This window comes from Aquarana catesbeiana, linkage group LG07 (assembly GCF_042186555.1).
Source record: "Aquarana catesbeiana isolate 2022-GZ linkage group LG07, ASM4218655v1, whole genome shotgun sequence".
Taxonomy (NCBI): domain Eukaryota; kingdom Metazoa; phylum Chordata; class Amphibia; order Anura; family Ranidae; genus Aquarana; species Aquarana catesbeiana.
The window spans coordinates 38,667,912-38,684,916 of record NC_133330.1 but is presented as its reverse complement, the minus strand read 5'-3'; the positions used below and the strand labels follow the sequence as shown (position 1 = coordinate 38,684,916).

Below are 17,005 nucleotides of genomic sequence, written 5' to 3'. Positions count from 1 at the left end.
ATGCAGCTTTTGTGCCCACCATATTCAGCTTCTGTGCCCACCATATGCAGCTTTTGTGCCCACCATATTCAGCTTTTGTGCCCACCATATTCAGATTCTGTGCCCACCATATGCAGCTTCTGTGCCCATAATATGCAGCCACTGTGACCCCCCTCCTCGCCCGTCCACCATCAGACCGGCACTTACCCCATCCGGGTGACCGCAGCGAGATGTGGGATGGGCAGGCGATGGCTCCTGCATCCTCCATGGTTCCCGTGCGTCTCCTCCTCCATTCCGCTGGGCGTGGGACACGCAGCACCCCGGCAGTACCTCGCTGGAGGAGATCCGGCCCTTACCGGGCTGTTGGACCCTCTCCACTCCTGTGTCAGCAGCGGCGGAGGAATCCGATCCTCCAGCTTCCTCCCCTGTGTGTCTCTTCTGCCAAAGCTTTGGCCAGTCGGGAAACAGGTCTCACTGACCAGCCTCCTAATTGGCGGGGAGGCACTGTGGTGTAAAAATAGCAAAAATTAATTCGCTATGGTCAAGCAACAGGGTGGGATCAGGGCGCACTCTCTGCGCCCCCGAGCCCACCCTTTTTTGAAACCTGTTAGAGCCTCAGGCTCACGTAAACCAATCAATATACACTTATTGGGATTTTATTTTCCCGAGACACATAGTAGAATACATTTTGGCCTAAATTTTTGAAGAAATTAAATTTTTTTTTTTTATTGGATATGTTTTGTAGCAGAAAGTACAACGTTGGGGTTTTTTTTCTAAATTTTCTGTCTTTTTTTTATTTTTTAGCAGCATGATGTTTAGGCAGGTATGCTCTCAAATGGGAATGGGAAGCCCAACAAGCTTATATAGATGTGATGGTCAGGTGCTCAAATGAATCAGCCAAGGCTATTTAAGGAGAAATGTGAAAAGGAGCTGTTTGGTGGCACCGCAAAGCAGAAAGTGGTGCATATGATAAGTCAATATGGCTGCCTCCATGAACATACAGAATTACTAATTATACATAGGAACAAGCTTTTAAAAAAGTTAGCACATACATGCTGACTAGTTTATTTCATCAAGCAATCTCTTTTACACACTTATCTGAAAAAGTCATTGAAAAGGCTACACACACCCCCTTTAATTTGCACCGATTTCGGTCTGTGACCTAATGCCGTTTTCCAGCTCTGAGCTTTGATAATTTAGCCAAGGGAAAGCAAAGAAAATTAGGAATGAAAAATAAACAGCTTTGTGTTTGTCCACGGTTATTTCCATACCTGCTGTCTCACCCCTTCCCACACCTCCGTGTCACGCAGGCTGTCCTAAATGAGGCTTTTCTTCTGCAGCGCTCTAGCTCGTTTGCCGCCAGGGCACGGTGGAAAAAGCCCACCCCACTGTGGTCTGGTGATGTAGCCTTTCTGGAGGGGGGGGGGGGGTGGCAAAGACCTTTGTGTACTTTGGCTCAGGATGTGGCAGTGCCCGTCCTAGTAATTTCTCATCACACTGAGGGCCCTGTGTATACAGGACACATTGACACCAAGAACGACCCCGTTCTAGCTGAACACGCTGTCTGTTTGCTTGCCGGCTCTCTCCCATTGAACTGCTTCCTGCCCAGGTACACAAAAGCTTCTCAAACTGGCTAGTTAGGTCAATATCACACATCATATGTGCCAGTAATTAGCACCTCGGCGTGCAGCTCTGCTCTGATCACATTACAGAGGGGTCAAGGTTCTTCAAATTCTCAGTTTAAAAGGGAATTTGTCAAAAACGTCTACTGAAGGAACCAAAGCTGGCCCAACGAGCCACAATTTGATAAAACAGCTTCTTTTAGGGCTCATGGACATTAACCTTATGCTGCCCACGTAAGGCATATATGTGGCGACAAAGAGGGTGAGCTTTAAAAGCTGCATACATGGATGGCAAAGGTTTCTGTGCGGTCACGGTGCTGGGAGCACACATTGTGTGCTCTCAGCACCGTGACCGAGCTGCCATAGACAACTCTAGTAGACAACTCTAGGTCTCTAGTAATGATCGAGAGGTGGCAGGACCGACTCCTGATCATGTAACACCTAGAGTGGGGAAGGGAACACCAAGAGCAATAAAAGAAAAAAATCTTGACATGTGGTCTCTAACCCTTCTTCCTTCATTTTCTGTCCTAATAGCAAAGTTAATTCTGGAGCTGAGTTTTATTAAATTAGGTTGGATGTTCCATCTTAGAACCATTATTTGGCGGCAATTGGGCACAAGACCACAGCTCAAGTGCTAACCAGTTAGCTATCGTGCTAATAAATACACTATCTGGTCAAATATTTCTGGACACCTGACCATCCCACTTTCACTAAATGGTCAGAAGCATGTCGACCCCCTCCAAATTATTGAGTTCTGGTGTTTCCAGTGAAGAGTACGGTTAATGATGCAGCATACAAATAAATTTTAGACAACCATGTGCTTCCCACCCTGTGGCAAAAGTTTGGGGGAAGGTCCTTTTCTGTTCCAGCATGACTGTGCGCAAAGCCAGGTCCATTAAGACATGATTTGATGAGTTTGGTGTGGAGGAAGGTGGGTGACCTGCACAGAGCCCTGACTTCAACCCTACTGAAACCTTTGTGATAATTTAGAATGACAATTTCAAACCATGTCTTCTCATCTATTTCAGTCTGACTGTGAACAAAGCAAGGTCCATTAAGACATGATTTGATGAGTTTGGTGTAGAGGACCTTGAGTGGCCTGCATAGAGCTCTGACATCAACCCTACTAAAACCTTTGGGATGAATTGGAACTCTGATTGCAAACCAGGTCTTCTCATCTGTTCCAGCTTGACTGTGCACAAAGCAAGGTCCATTTAGACATGATTTGATGGGTTTAGTATGGAGGAACTTGCGTGGCCGAAACTTGTGGGATGAATTGGAATGCCAATTGCAAACCAGGTCCTCTGTCTTATCATCCTTGGCCATGCATGGACGAAAAGTGCACTTACTGCGTGCTCCCAGCACAGTAACCAAGCTGCCATAGACAGCTCCTTGTCTCTGGAAATGATCGAGAGGTGGCAGGACCGACTCCCGATCATGTAACCACTAGAGTGGGGAAGGGAACACCAAGAGTATTAAACCTTCTCCCCCTTCTCCCCCTCATTTTCTGTCCCAAAAATAAAAGCAAACTTTTTGCTGGAGTTGGGGTTTTTAAATGAAAAGTACAGCCAAAGCTTGTTTGGCTGTACTTCTCCTGTGGATCACGGGAGTGCAGTTCGTTCTGCACTCCCGTGACCCGTTTACAGCAGACAGCGGGTTGACGTCACAGAGCCAGTCCAGGCTGGGTAAAAATCACAAATACATGGTCGGAGATCCACCGAGGAGCCCGGACTGCCAGCTGGCTCAGCCTCTCAGCAAGTTTCTGGGAGACTGAACCAGCCCCTCCTGCCCCCTCCACAGCCCAGTGATCCAGTGAGTGCGGGGGGGGGCAAGCAAAACAAAGATCCGGTGACTGACAGAGAACCAAGTGATCAATGTGTTTGATCACTCAGTTCTCAGTCTTAGAGCCGGCAGGGGACAGATGCAGCATCCACCTAGGTTAGTGTGATTTATTTTTTCTAATCCCAAAATTCTCTTTTAAATGCACATAATTAAAAGAGTAGTATAGGATTTTTTTCCCAGTTTTGTATTTACCTAGGTGGCAAGTGAGCTTTTGCTGGACTTCTCCTTTTAAGCTGTTCCATCTTAAGACCCCTTTCACACTGAGGCGCTTTGCAGGCGCTATAGCGTTAAAAATAGCGCCTGCAAAGAGCCCTAAAACATCGGCTCCATTTAGTGCGCTGGCAGGGCGTCAGAAAAAATCCTGCCAGCAGCTTCTTTGGAGCACATTAGGAGTGGTGAACTCGCTGCTCCTAAAGCACCCCTGCCCATTGAAAACAACGGGCAGCGCTGCTATACCGCCGGCAAAGCGCAGCTGCAGTGACGTTTTCCGGGCGGATTTAACCCCTTTTCGGCCGCTAGCAGGGGTGTAAAACCGCCCCACTAGCGGCCGAATAGCGTTGCTAAAACAACGGTAAAGCGGTGCTAAAAGTAGCTCCAGTTTACCGCTGACGCCCGGGGCGGCTCAGCGTGAAAGGGGTCTGAGTGGGATACACACTGTGAAAAAGAAAAATTCCGTACAAGGCACGATCGTTCGATTTTTGCATAGTGTGTACACAACTTTCCACATCCGATTCAGACTTTGCAAATGAAAATTTCCGAGGGGCCAAACTCGAAAAATTTTCTCGTACATGAACAAAGCGAACGATTTTCATTCAATGTGTACCGTTTTCGTACGATTTTCGTATGAGAAAAATTCTAAACTAAAGACTGCGCATGATCAGAAATAATAAACAACCAAAAAAAAAAAGCCTTTGTCGTACGAGAATTTTTGTACATTATTTCCGTCCTCGGTTTCCGACTTGCAGTGAAACAACAAGGAAAATCAGACGATCGTTCGCCCGATTTTCTCATAGTGTGTACCAGCCTTTAGAAACATTATATACGTTTTTAGCAAGTGAACCAGTGTGTGTGGTTCAGCCGATAAATGATTGATCTGATTGATTATAGGATGATTCCACCGAAAAACTTGTATTTCTGTTTTGAGAGGACACCAGTGGGCGAAGTCATTGCATTATATCTTTTCTGAGACCCCAGTGTTGCCCCCACTGCCAGGCTATAATGAAGGTGTCACACTGGAGGTGTTGAACTATAGAGAGGTCGGCTTGTGATCCAGCTTACTAGCGGATAATCAAATCTGATATTTCCGTTGTGGGTTTAGTTGGACTTTCAAAATGAGCTTTGGAAATCCAGCTGAGCTACACAGATGAAAGACATGAATGTGACCGGCTTTACCGACTAGCAGATTTGCATTTCTCTTGTGAATTGCGCACAATCACTAGACAGCATAGCCAAGACCTTGACCTCCAGTGAAATAAAGTAGTACAGTCTGGTCAAGGATCTGTCCCATGGCCTGTGATTGGACAGTAAAGGATAGAACTCTATTCCCACCCTGTCAATGTCTCCCCTTCAGTAAGCATGTTCACCGTGTTAGACTGACTGCACTGTGCACTGCAGGAAAGCTTGCCTCCTGGCACTGCCCCCTTCCTTTCCGATCCTGCTGTATAAAAGCCTACAAGTTTAAGTGATTATAAAGGATCGTTTTTTATTTTTTTTAAATAACAAACATGTCATACTTCTTCTGGGCTCTCGCGGCTCCTCCCTGCATCAGATAACCCCCTAGGACAGTGGTTCTCAACCTGGGGTCGGGACCCCCTCGGGGGGTCGAATGATGATTTGCCAGGGGTCACCGAATCGTGGGCTGTTCCTGAAGCCTGCACCGCTCTCCCAGCCTCTTTGCGGCCACCCAGCAGGGCTGTCCCTGGAGCCCGTGTCCGTCCACTCAGCCTCTTTGCAGCCGACCATTCAGTTCACAGCATGGGTGCGGGGCAGAGACTAGAGGCCAGCTGATTGGTGAGTAATGTGAAGTGGGAGGGGCCTGGAGGAGACCCTATCTCCTGATTTCAGCATACGTGTCACTGCTACGAGACACCACAGAGCTGGAGACACAGTGAAGTCGGAGACACAGTGAGTAACACTACCTGTGATTAGAGTTGCTATTAAAAGCCCCCACTACAGTTCTCAGATCAGCAGATGACCTTGATCAAGAGCACCTAAGTTGGCTGATTAGAACTCCCCCCAGCATTGCCACTCATCCCAACTCCCCGCCCCACCAAGGAGTAAGAGAAGGAATAAAAATGAGAGAATACATGGAAGGGAGAGGAAAAGAGGGAGAGGAACAAAGAAAAAGGGAGAGAAAAAATAAGAGAAAGAACAAGACAGACGGCTAGACTCTGGATGGGGGGGGGAGGGGGGGAGAACAAAGAGTGGTACATCCTAAAATGTACCAGAAAGAGTTTTAATACTGTACGAGTGGAAGGGACTCAGGGAGCGCTAAATGTCCGTAGGTTAGGGACGCAAATTACTTGTCTTGGGAAATTTTATCAAGGGGTCACGGCACTAATGGTTGAGAACCACTGCCCTAGGAGAAGTGCTTTCCGAGGGGGTTACCTTGCGCTCCCGAGTCCAGCATTTGCGTCCACAGACACGAATGCCGGACTCGGCCCCGCCCCCCGGTGACCGTGTCATTTTTGTTTGATTGACAGCAGCGGGAGCCAATGGCTGCGCTACTATCAATCTATCCAATTAAGAGCCGGGGCCCCATGGAGAGAGGGACAGCAGTGCTGCCTATCAGTGTCACCTACCAGTGCCGATCAGTGCCCATCACTGCCACCCATCAGTGTCACCTATTAGTGATCTTCAGTGCCACCTATCAATGTCCTTCAGTGTCGCTCATCAGTGCCACAGTGCCACCTCTCAGTGCCCACCAATGCCACCTATCAGTGCCCACCAGTGCCACCTCATCAGTGCCCACCAGTCCCACCTATTATTGCCCATCAGTGCCACCTTATCAATGCCCATCGGTGTCGCCTTATCAGTGCCGCCTATTGGTGCCCATCAGTGCAGCCTATCAGTGCCCATCAGTGTAGCCTCATCAGCGTACATCAATGAAGGAGAAAAATTACCTGTTTGCAAAATTTATTAACAAAATATAAAACGGTTTTGTATTTTTTTTTTTTTTTTTACAAAATTAGGTCTTGCCAAAAAAAAAACAAAAAAAAAACAGAAAACAGAGGTGATCAAATACCACCAAAAGAAAGCTTTATTTGAGGGAAAAAACTTATAAAAATGTCATTTGAGTACAGCATTGTATGACTGCGCAATTGTCATTCAAAGTGTGACAGCGCTAAAAGCTGAAAATTGGTCTGGCCAGGAGGGGGGTTTAGGTGCCCAGTAAGCAAGTGGTTAAAATCATTGAGAGGCTGAAATACTCTGCAACTGTGCATGGTCGATTGGTACTCATGTACAGTACAGAGCTGTATGGGTAATGCAGAAGGTCATACGTCCCTGTACCCATGAGGCCTGGACCTATAGACGACTACCACTCACAACAGCGGCCCTATATTTCAGCCTGTCATTGATTTTGACAGGCTGTTGCCACCTGTTCCTTTGGCGTAGTTCAGGGGCAAGGTCATCCAGCGCCCAGGGCAAAGATGCCCAACTGCGCCACCCCATTCATGATATGTAAGCTTAGGGGATCCTATGCCCAGCAGTCACTCGCTTGTCAAAATCACTGCCATGATCACTACTCCTTTCAGCCTTGTAACAGAAGGAAGGCGCCCCCATCCCTACAGTAAATGATTGCGTCCAGGGCAGCCGCCCCTACCGCCCACCCGTTGTCCTGACCCTGCTTCTGCACACTGAAATACACCTGGGTCCTATATACAGTACAGTGATGATGTCACATGGACACTTTTATTACGGCAACTCATGAGTCCTAAAAGACGGAATGTTCTGATTCCTGCAGAAACCTGCTTCTCTTTAGGGCCAGTAGAAAGGATCATTTTCTCTATTGACTAATAGGTTTATTTTCCATGAGAAAAGAAAAGCATCCACCGTGACGCTCTGCTGTGAGTTTCGGTGCTGCCAGCATCTTTGGCAGAGGAAATGTTAACGGAGAAATTCTATCTGGGATTTTAGGAGCTGCGACTCATCCTTTCGGGACTGACCGCCTCAGCCAAGAGGATATCGGGTGCCGCACATTACAAGGGTGTCTGGAGCAGTCATAGGCTGGAGCAGCTTGGCCCGTCTCCACTTCACACCCCTCCCAATAAACGTATTTTTGTCCTCTAAGTTCACTCAACCAGCCCAAAAAAACCTCCCGCCGCGAGAAGCAGAGAAAATAAACGATCGTCGGAATGCGAAAGGCGAGTCCACAGTGTAAGAGCGACGAAACCTCTTATGGGTTGCAAACTAGAATGGACACTTTTAGATAAAAGCGTGTGTGAGCGGTGATGGAGCTGACTACTCAACGGGGAACAGGGATGGTTAGATGTAAGGGTATGTCCTAGGTCCTATGTAGTACAATGGATGGTTAGTTGTGGTTCATGAGATCCCGACATTTAGGTGTGGCCGGGAAGCACAGGTGCACCACCCAGCCCCTCTGCTGGCAGCCTGTTAAACTCTATGGGGCTTATTTACTAAAACTGGAGACTGCAAAATCAGCTGTGCATGGTAGATTCTCACAGATTCTCGGTTGGATTTAGGTTTGGACTTTGGACTGGGCCATTCTAACACATGAATATGCTTTGATCTAAACCATTCCATTGTAGCTCTGGCTGTATGTTTAGGGTCGTTGTCCTGCTGGAAGGTGAACCTCCGCCCCAGTCTCAAGTCTTTTGCAGACTCTTAACAGGTTTTCTTCTAAGATTGCTCTGTATTTTGCTCCATCCCTCTTCCCATCAACTCTACCTGCTGAAGAAAAGCATCCCCACAACATGATGCTGCCACCACCATGTTTCACGGTGGGGATGGTGTGTTCAGGGTGATGTGCAGTGTTAGTTTTCCACCACACATAGGGGTTGATTTACTAAAGGCCAATAGACTGTGCACCTTGGAAAGTGCAATTGCACTCTACAAGTGCAGTTGCTCCAGAGCTTAGTAAATGAGGTAAAGTTTTACTTTGCAAAGAATACCCTATCACATGCAAGGAAAATAAAAAACAACAGCATTTTTGCTTGCACATGATTGGTTGATGAAAGTCAGCAGAGCTTCTGCTCATTTACTAAACTCTGGAGCAACTGCTCTTGCCGTGTGCAACTGCACTTTCCAAAGTGCACAGTCTTTTTACCTTTAGTAAATCAACCCAATAGCGTTTTGCTTTTAGGCCAAAAAGTTCAATTTGACCAGAGCCCCTTCCACATGTTTGTTGTGTCCCCCACAGGGTTTCTCGCAAACTACAAACAGGACTTCTTATGGCTTTCTTTCAACAATGACTTTCTTCTTCCCACTCTTCCATAAAGGTCAGATTTGTGGAGGGCACGACTAATAGTTGTCCTGTGGACAGATTCTCCCACCTGAGCTGTGGATCTCTGCAGCTCCTCCAGAGTTACCATGGACCTCTTGGCTGCTTCTCTGATGAATGCTCTCCTTGCCCGGCCGGTCAGTTTAGGTGGACGGCCATGTCTTGGTAGGTTTGCAGTTGTGCCATACTCTTTCCATTTTCGGATGATGGATTGAACAGAGCTCTGTGAGATGTTCAAAGCTTGGGATATTTTTTATGACCTAACCCTGCTTTATACTTCTCCACAACTTTATCCCTGACCTGTCTGGTGTGTTCCTTGGCCTTCGTGATGCTGTTTGTTCACTAAGGTTCTCTAACAAACCTCCGACGGCTTCACAGAACATCTGCATTTATACTGAGATTCAAATTACACACAGGTGGACTATATTTACTAATTAGGTGACTTCTGAAGGCAATTGGTTCCACTAGATTTTAGTTAGGGGGTATGAGAATAAAGGGGGCTGAATACAATTGCACGCCACACTTTTCACATATTTATTTGTAAAAAATTTTGAAAACCATTTATCATTTCCTTTCCACTTTGCAATTATGCACCACTTTGTGTTGGTCTATCACATAAAATCCCAATAAAAAACATTTACGTTTTTGGTTGTAACATGACAAAATGTGGAAAATTTCAAGGGGTATGAATACTTTTTCAAGGCACCGTATGTATAATTCAGCAGCTTCTCTCCTCTGTGTTTTTATTGCAGTACACATGCTTTTTGACACTGAACTGAAGGCATGTGCTGTACAAAAATCATTTAATTTCAATAAAGGCACAGATAATAGAAGGAACCTAAGATTAATTTCCTTTTTTTTTTTTTGTTATCACAAAGCGCACTGATCTTACATTTGGCTGGGAATATTCGTAATATACTCAATATATGTTATCTGCTAAAGAGAATTTTCCTTGTGTTTTGCTGAGTTATAGAAACACATGACGGCCTGTTTGCTGATGCCTAAGAAAAAAAAACAACGTATTCAGTGTTTTGTGCTGGAATATCTGAACAGTTCCATCAATATTAATTCTGGTTCCAATGTACCGATCGCTGATGTATGAAATTAAGAAGTCACGTGACTTGTCCCCAGTGTCTCTGACCGGTAACCCTTAAAGCTTTTTGGATAATAATCCTCCTATAACTATTGGAAGACAGAGAAGACCTGCTCTTTTCTTGCACTTGGAACGGCAGTTGCAAATTTGTCTGCAGCGCCTCTTGCTGGTGTACTTTGTTATTGCAGTTTGCCTATTCAGATGTTATAAATGCATGGATTGCCATGATAAATAAAGTGGAACTCTGGACAAGCTAAAGGCATGCATGGGATTCGTAAATCTTTACTACCAGAGATTTTAATTTCTGTTCGTCGGGTTTTGTTATCCCTACACCTCTACCACACTGCACAGTCAGGAAGATCTCGCTGGTTCTGCTTTACTGCCGTCTGGGCTACTTAACTGTTGGGTAAGGGTGGCCACTTGCCTGCCTGAGAAGTATGGCGGAGACATGTCTATGGTATTGAGGATGTCTCTTAAAGTGTATGCATACCCTATACAAAACAAACCAAAATAGGTTTTGTTTAGAGACCAGTTTATTAGATCATCAAGAAGGTGTTCAGGCATTTCCCAGTGGTGTGGCTCCAGTGATGGCCAGTTAGTGTGATGGTATCTCTCTCATGTCTTTTTCTGAGCTTTCTTTGTGATTGGCTGCCAGGGAATGCTTCAACTTGCTGTCCCCCAAAAACAGGGGTCTCCAAACTTTCTATATAAAGGGCCAGTGTACTGTCCCTCAGAGTTTAGGAGGACCAGACTGTGGACAGTGGGGGTAGAAAATGTCTCAGGTTTGGTGGTCATTGGGAGTAAAAATATTACATAGCACCTGCGGTAAGTAGGGGGTGGATAAGTGCCCTGTCATTGGTAATAGTGGAAGGAATAGTGCCCCATCATTGGTATCAGCAGAAGGAATAGTGCCCCAAGGTTCGTGCCAGTGGAAGTAGTAGTGCCCCATAGTTGGTGTCAGTGGGAAGAATAGTGCCCCATAGTTAGTGTCAGTGGGAAGAATAGTGCCCCATCATTGGTATCAGTGGAGGGAATCATGCCCCAACTTTGGTGTCAATGGGAGGAATAGGGCCCCATCGTTGGTGTCAGTGGAAGGGATAGTGCCCCATCATTGATATCAGCGGAAGGAATAGTGCCCCAAGGTTGGTGTTAGCGCAATGAATAGTGCCCCAAGCTTGGTGTCAAAGGAAGGAAGAGTTCCCCATAGTTGGTGTCAGTGGGAAGAATAGTGCCCCATCAATGGTATCAGCGGAAGGAATAGTGCACCAAGGTTGGTGTTAGTGCAATGAATAGTGCCCCAAGCTTGGTGTCAGTGGAAGAAATAGTGCCCCATAGTTGATGTCAGTGGGAAGAATAGTGCCCTAAGCTTGGTGTCAGTGGAAGGAATAGTGCCCTGTCGTTGGTGTCAGTGGAAGGAATAGTGCCCCATAGTTGGTGTCAGTGGGAAGAATAGTGCCCCACTGTTGGTGTCAGTGGAAGGAATAGTGCCCCAACTTTGGTGTCAGTGGTAGGAATAATGTCCCATCGTTGGTGTCAGTGGAAAAAATTATGCCCCATCGTTGGTGTCAGTGGAAGGAATAGTGCCTCATCGTTGGTGTTAGACCCCTTTCACACTGGGGCGTTTTTCATGCGCTTTAGCGGTAAAAAAAAGCGCATGTAATGCGCCTGAAAGAAGCCTCATCTGCAATCCCAATGTGAAAGCCCGAGTGCTTTCACATTGGGGAGCAGCGCTGGCAGGGCGTCAAAAAAAGTCCTGCAAGCAGCTTCTTTGCAGCGCTTTCGTGTTTTTGCCATCGGGCTGGGTGCGCCGATGGCCCGAGCCCTTTTACACTGCCAGTGCCCGAAAAACGCGTGAAAAACGCCCCAGTGTTAAAGGGGTCTCAAGTGGCGCTTTACCAGCGTTTTTCGGGCGCTGGGAGTGTGAAAGGGCTCGGGCTTTCACATTGGGATTGCAGATGAGGCTTCTTTCAGGCGCTTTACAGGCGCTTTTTTTAACGCTAAAGTGCCTGAAAAACGCCTGAAAAACGCCTGAAAAACGCCCCAGTGTGAAAGGGGTCTTAGTGGGAGGAATAATGTCCCCTTGTTGGTGTCAGTGGAAGGAATAGCACTCCATCATTGGTGTCATAGTGAGGAATAGTGCCCCATCATTGGTGTCAGTGGAATAAATAGTGCCCCATTGTTGGTGTCAGTGGAAGGAATAGTGCCCCATTTTTGGTGTCAGTAGAGGTTATATCGCCCCATAATGGTGTTAGCAGAAAAAATAGTGAACCATCATTAGTATCAGTGGGAGGAATAGTGCTGGAAAGGCTGCTTAAAAGCAAGTAAAGGGCCACATCAGGCCCGTGGGCTGCAGTTTAGAGACCACTGATCTAGAAGGTCAAAGGTTGTACAAACAACCGTCTCCTATAATTACTGCCATATAAAACGGCGGTGCTGTTATATGCACACCCTTGTACCTGCGGTGCACACTTTCAATTATCCTCTGACCTTGTCCTGTCATCAGTTCCTTGTCATCTCTCGCTCCGTAAATCAAACCCTTTATGTGTAACAAAGGCCGCCCTTGGCTGCCCGCCGTCCATTTTTATAATTGAGCTTGGCTTATAAGATAATGAAATTACCATTCGTTAGAGCCTGGGAACGCTTGCACGCCCGGTCCCCTGCGCAACGATTCTCTGTTCTCTATACAGATGCTGCGAGTTGATAAATTCCTCATCAGTTTGATTAGGGATTAAGCCGATTAGAAATTTTTTCAGCGAACGAGCCAATTCTGGAGGGTGGACAGCTTGGATGGCGGTAATTCCAGTATAGGGTTACAGATCAACCACGTCTGTCAGGGGCTGACCACCAACAGCTGTAGTGGCCTGTAGAATTTAGGTCATGGAGGGGAAAAATGACAATTTTCTCGGTGAAAGTTGCAATTTTTCGCCTTTACCACCCATACATACATACAAACATACATACAAACAATGTAAAATAATGGAGCTCCGCTTGGCATTTTCTGCTATTCTATTATGCTTGTCACTGACTCCCAATGATCCCTAAGCTGGGTACAGACAGATAATTCGTCAGCACTCCAGAGTTCTTCTTTAAAAGACCATGGTACCGCTTTCTCTAGGTTACTGGTTTTCATGTTATTACTCAAACATAACAAAACCTTCATGGTAAGTGTCTTCACTATAGACCACTGTTCTGCAAACTGTGGCCTGGGGGCCCTCTGCTTTCCTATCTTTGGCACTCAGGCCATTATTCCTCCCACTGCTACCGACACCAAGGATGGGACACCATTCCTTCCACTGACACCCAACAGTGGTAACATTCCTCCAACTGACACCAATGATGGCGCACTATTTCTTCCACTGGCACCAATGATGGGGCACTATTCCTCCCTTGGACACCAATAATGGGGCACTGTTCCTCCCAATGACGAGGTACTATTCTTCCCATTGACACCATTTATGGGGCACTATTCCTCCCACTGACACCAATGATGGGGCACTATTCTTCCCATTGACCCCATTCATGGGGCACTATTCCTCCCACTGATACCAACAATAGGGCACTATTCCCTCCATCATTGGTGCCAGTGGGGGGGGGGACTATTCCTTCCATTGATACCAACAATAGGGCACTATTCCCCCCACTGGCACCAATGATGGGGCACAATTCTTCTCATTGATATCAATGATGGGGAACTATTCCTCACTGACACCAATGATGTACTATTTCTTCCACTGATACCAATAATTGGGCACTGTTTTTCCCACTGATACCAATGATGGGGCATTGTTCCTTACTGGCACCAATGATGGGGCACTATTCTTCCCATTGACCCCATTCATGGGGCACTATTCCTCCCACCGATACCAACAATAGGGCACTATTCCCCCCATCATTGGTGCCAGTGGAGGGACTATTCCTTCCATTGATACCAACAATAGGGCACTATTCCCCCCACTGGCACCAATGATGGGGCACGATTCTTCTCATTGATATCAATGATGGGGCACTATTCCTTACTGACACCAATAATGCACTATTTCTTCAACTGATACCAATGATGGGGCACCATTCCCTACTGACACCAATGATGGGGCACTATTCCTTCCACTGATACCAATGATGGGGCACTATTGTATGTAGACAATATCTGGTTACCCTGGAGTTCAGCTTTACGTATTTAAGTGTAACTCCTGCCTATATTTTCCTAATTTTAGATTTTTAGAGTCGATATGGAACCTCTGTCGGTGGTCATGTTGGGGGAGATTATTAAAGCTAAACCTTTTCCTAGCTTGACAGATCTGCATAGTTGAAGAGATTTTAACATTTAATCCCAAAGTTACTAACATTGCTGCATACAATGCTTAGAGTGTTCTGCTATAGGGTCCCTAAGAGGATCAGGTCTGGAAGAAAGTCTTATTTGATGCATTGAATGGTTTTCTTATTACTATACATTTTCCAGCACTATTACTATATATTGCACTACATGAGTCACCCTGACTCCGCTCAGCGGGTGTAATGTGCGGCTGGAGCTTTACATGGAATTAATCAAGTTTAGACATTTAAAGAATGGTTAGTGTGAGAAGAAGCTTTATTTTACTATAAACCTTAAATGGGGCACTTTGTAAAAGCTTAGCCACCAATTTTCTGTGAAAACAAAGATCATCTGTATTTTGGTGCCAGAGTTTTATTTTTGGTGTGATAGTACAGCTTTGGTTCGTCATGGAACTCTATACACAAATGAAATTTATATCATTTTTTTTCACTCTAATCACACGATCCGAAAATCATACGAAAAATACCGCTTTAGAAGCGATGATACGATAATCTGATCTTTAGGTGTACATAGCATATTGTATTAGGGTGTGCACCCCACAGCTCAAATACAGAGCAACAAAGGCAGTGGCTAGGGGTGTACAATGTCACGGCCGTGATGCTATGCTTCGCAGTTATTGCAAAAATTAGAAAGTGCAAAGCACATGTGAACAAGTCCTTAATTTTTTTTTTATTATTTTTTTAAATTGTATTTTTTTTTAGATTATGATTTATTTTTAAAACATTTTATTTTTTTTTACTATTTTTTTTAAATTTGTGTATTATTTTTTAAATGTTTTAACTGTCCTTTTGGGGCAGTCAAACAATGTTTAACCACACACGTGAGGTATCGCTGCATTCATTAGAGCAAGAGCAATAATTCTAGTGCAAGACCTCCTCTGTAACCCTAAACAGGAAGCCTGTAAAACATTTTTAATGCGTCACCTATAGAGATTTTTATGTACCGTAGTTTGTCGCCATTCCACAAACATGCACAATTTTAAAGCATGATATGTTAGGTATCTATTTACTCGGCATAACATCATCTTTCACATTATGCAAAAAACTGGGCTAACTTTACAGGCATACCCCACTTTTAAGTACGCAATGGGGTTTATTTACTAAAAGTGCAAAATCAGGCTCACTTCTGCATAGAAACCAATGAGCTTCTAACCCCAGATTGTTCAATTAAGCTTTGGTAATAAAACCTGGAAGCTCATTGGTTTCTATGCAGAAGTGAGCCGGATTTTGCTCTTTCTAGCTTTAGTAAATAAACCCCATTGCGTACTTAAAAGTGGGTTATGCCTGTACTGTTTTTTTTTTAATTCATTAAAGTGTATTTTTTACAAAAAAAATTGCAATTGAAAGACCGCTGCGCAAATAAAGTGTGACATAAAATGTCGAAACAACCGCCATTTTATTCTCTAGGGTCTCTGCTAAAAAAATATATATAATGTTTGGGGTTTCTAAGTAATTTTCCAGCAAAAAATACAGTTTATTTACTTGTAAACAGCAAAGATGTGAGTGGGCCCTTAAGGCTTTACTTACAAGGGTTGAGAACTATGGAGGTGCATTCACTAAGATGGATAGAATGTTTTATCATATACCTTCATTTTATTTGTTTATTTTGGTACCACGTTCTCATGTACTAACATGGCTCGTTCCCATTTGTGTCTTTCAGCTTGCACAGTATATACAAGGAAGACCAGATCTCAGGCACTTTATCAAGGACAAATGGTAAGTGCGTGTGGTTATTAGTGTTCGTTGTGTTTCATCACCTGAGTTCCACTATCAGGACCTTTTTTTCTCATGTTCACCTGTGATACTGCTGTTTTCCCCACCTATATACACACCTTGACAGCTATACGTTTCTGCTATATGAGAACCGTTGGGTACTTGGGCATTATCTGAATGTCTCTCAAATCCTGTAGATGCAATTTTTTCCTAAAATGGGAATGCTGTGATTGCTTCCATAGCAGGTAAGCTTTGGTTTATCTGGGACAGGGAAGGACAATCATAATTTAAACATTTTCTAGAATGTCTAGTTCTCTTCCAGGATGAGTTGTGCGCACAGTGGATATTATGCGTCAATCTTCTTATTCTCCCATCTTCATTCTCCTTCTAACTTCTTCTGTCTTCTTCTCCCTTCTCTCTTCTTCTCTCTTCTTCTTCCCTCTTCTCACATCTTCTCACTTCTTCTCCCCTCTTCTCAAATCTTCTCACTTCTTCTCCCCTCTTCTATCTTCTTCTCACTTTTGCTACCCTCTTCTCGCCTCTTTTCTCTTCTTCTCCATTCCCTCTTTTTCTCCCTTCTTCTCTCTTAATCGCCCTTGTTCTTTCTTCTCCCCTTTTCTCCCTTCTTCTCTCTTCTTTTCCCTTCTTCTCTCTTCTTCTCCCTCTTTCTCCCTTCCTCTCTCTTCTTCTCTCTTCTTTTCAATTTTTCTCCCTTCTTCTCTCTTCATCTCCTTTCTTCTCTCTTCCTCTCCCTTCTTCTCTCTTCCTCTCTCTTCTTCTCTCTTCTTTTCAATTTTTCTCCCTTCTTCTCTCTTCATCTCCTTCCTTCTCTCTTCCTCTCCCTTCCTCTCTCTTCCTCTCTCTTCTTCTCTCTCCTTCTCCCTTCTACCCTTTTCTCTCTTCTCACTTCTTTTTTCTTCTTCTCCCTTCTCTCTTCTGCACCCTACTTCTATCTTCATCTCC

The 17,005-nt window shown here is 45.0% G+C and overlaps 1 protein-coding gene across 2 annotated transcripts in view; it reads left to right on the top strand.

Annotated features, from left to right (window-relative positions):
- Positions 1-17,005, top strand: part of PLXNB1 (plexin B1) — a 328,789-nt gene that overhangs the window by 113,163 nt on the left and 198,621 nt on the right. For both annotated transcript variants that reach the window (XM_073592010.1, XM_073592011.1), the window contains exon 2: positions 15,990-16,045. The gene's annotated coding sequence lies outside the window, so the exon portion shown is untranslated. The remainder of the gene's footprint in view (positions 1-15,989; positions 16,046-17,005) is intronic.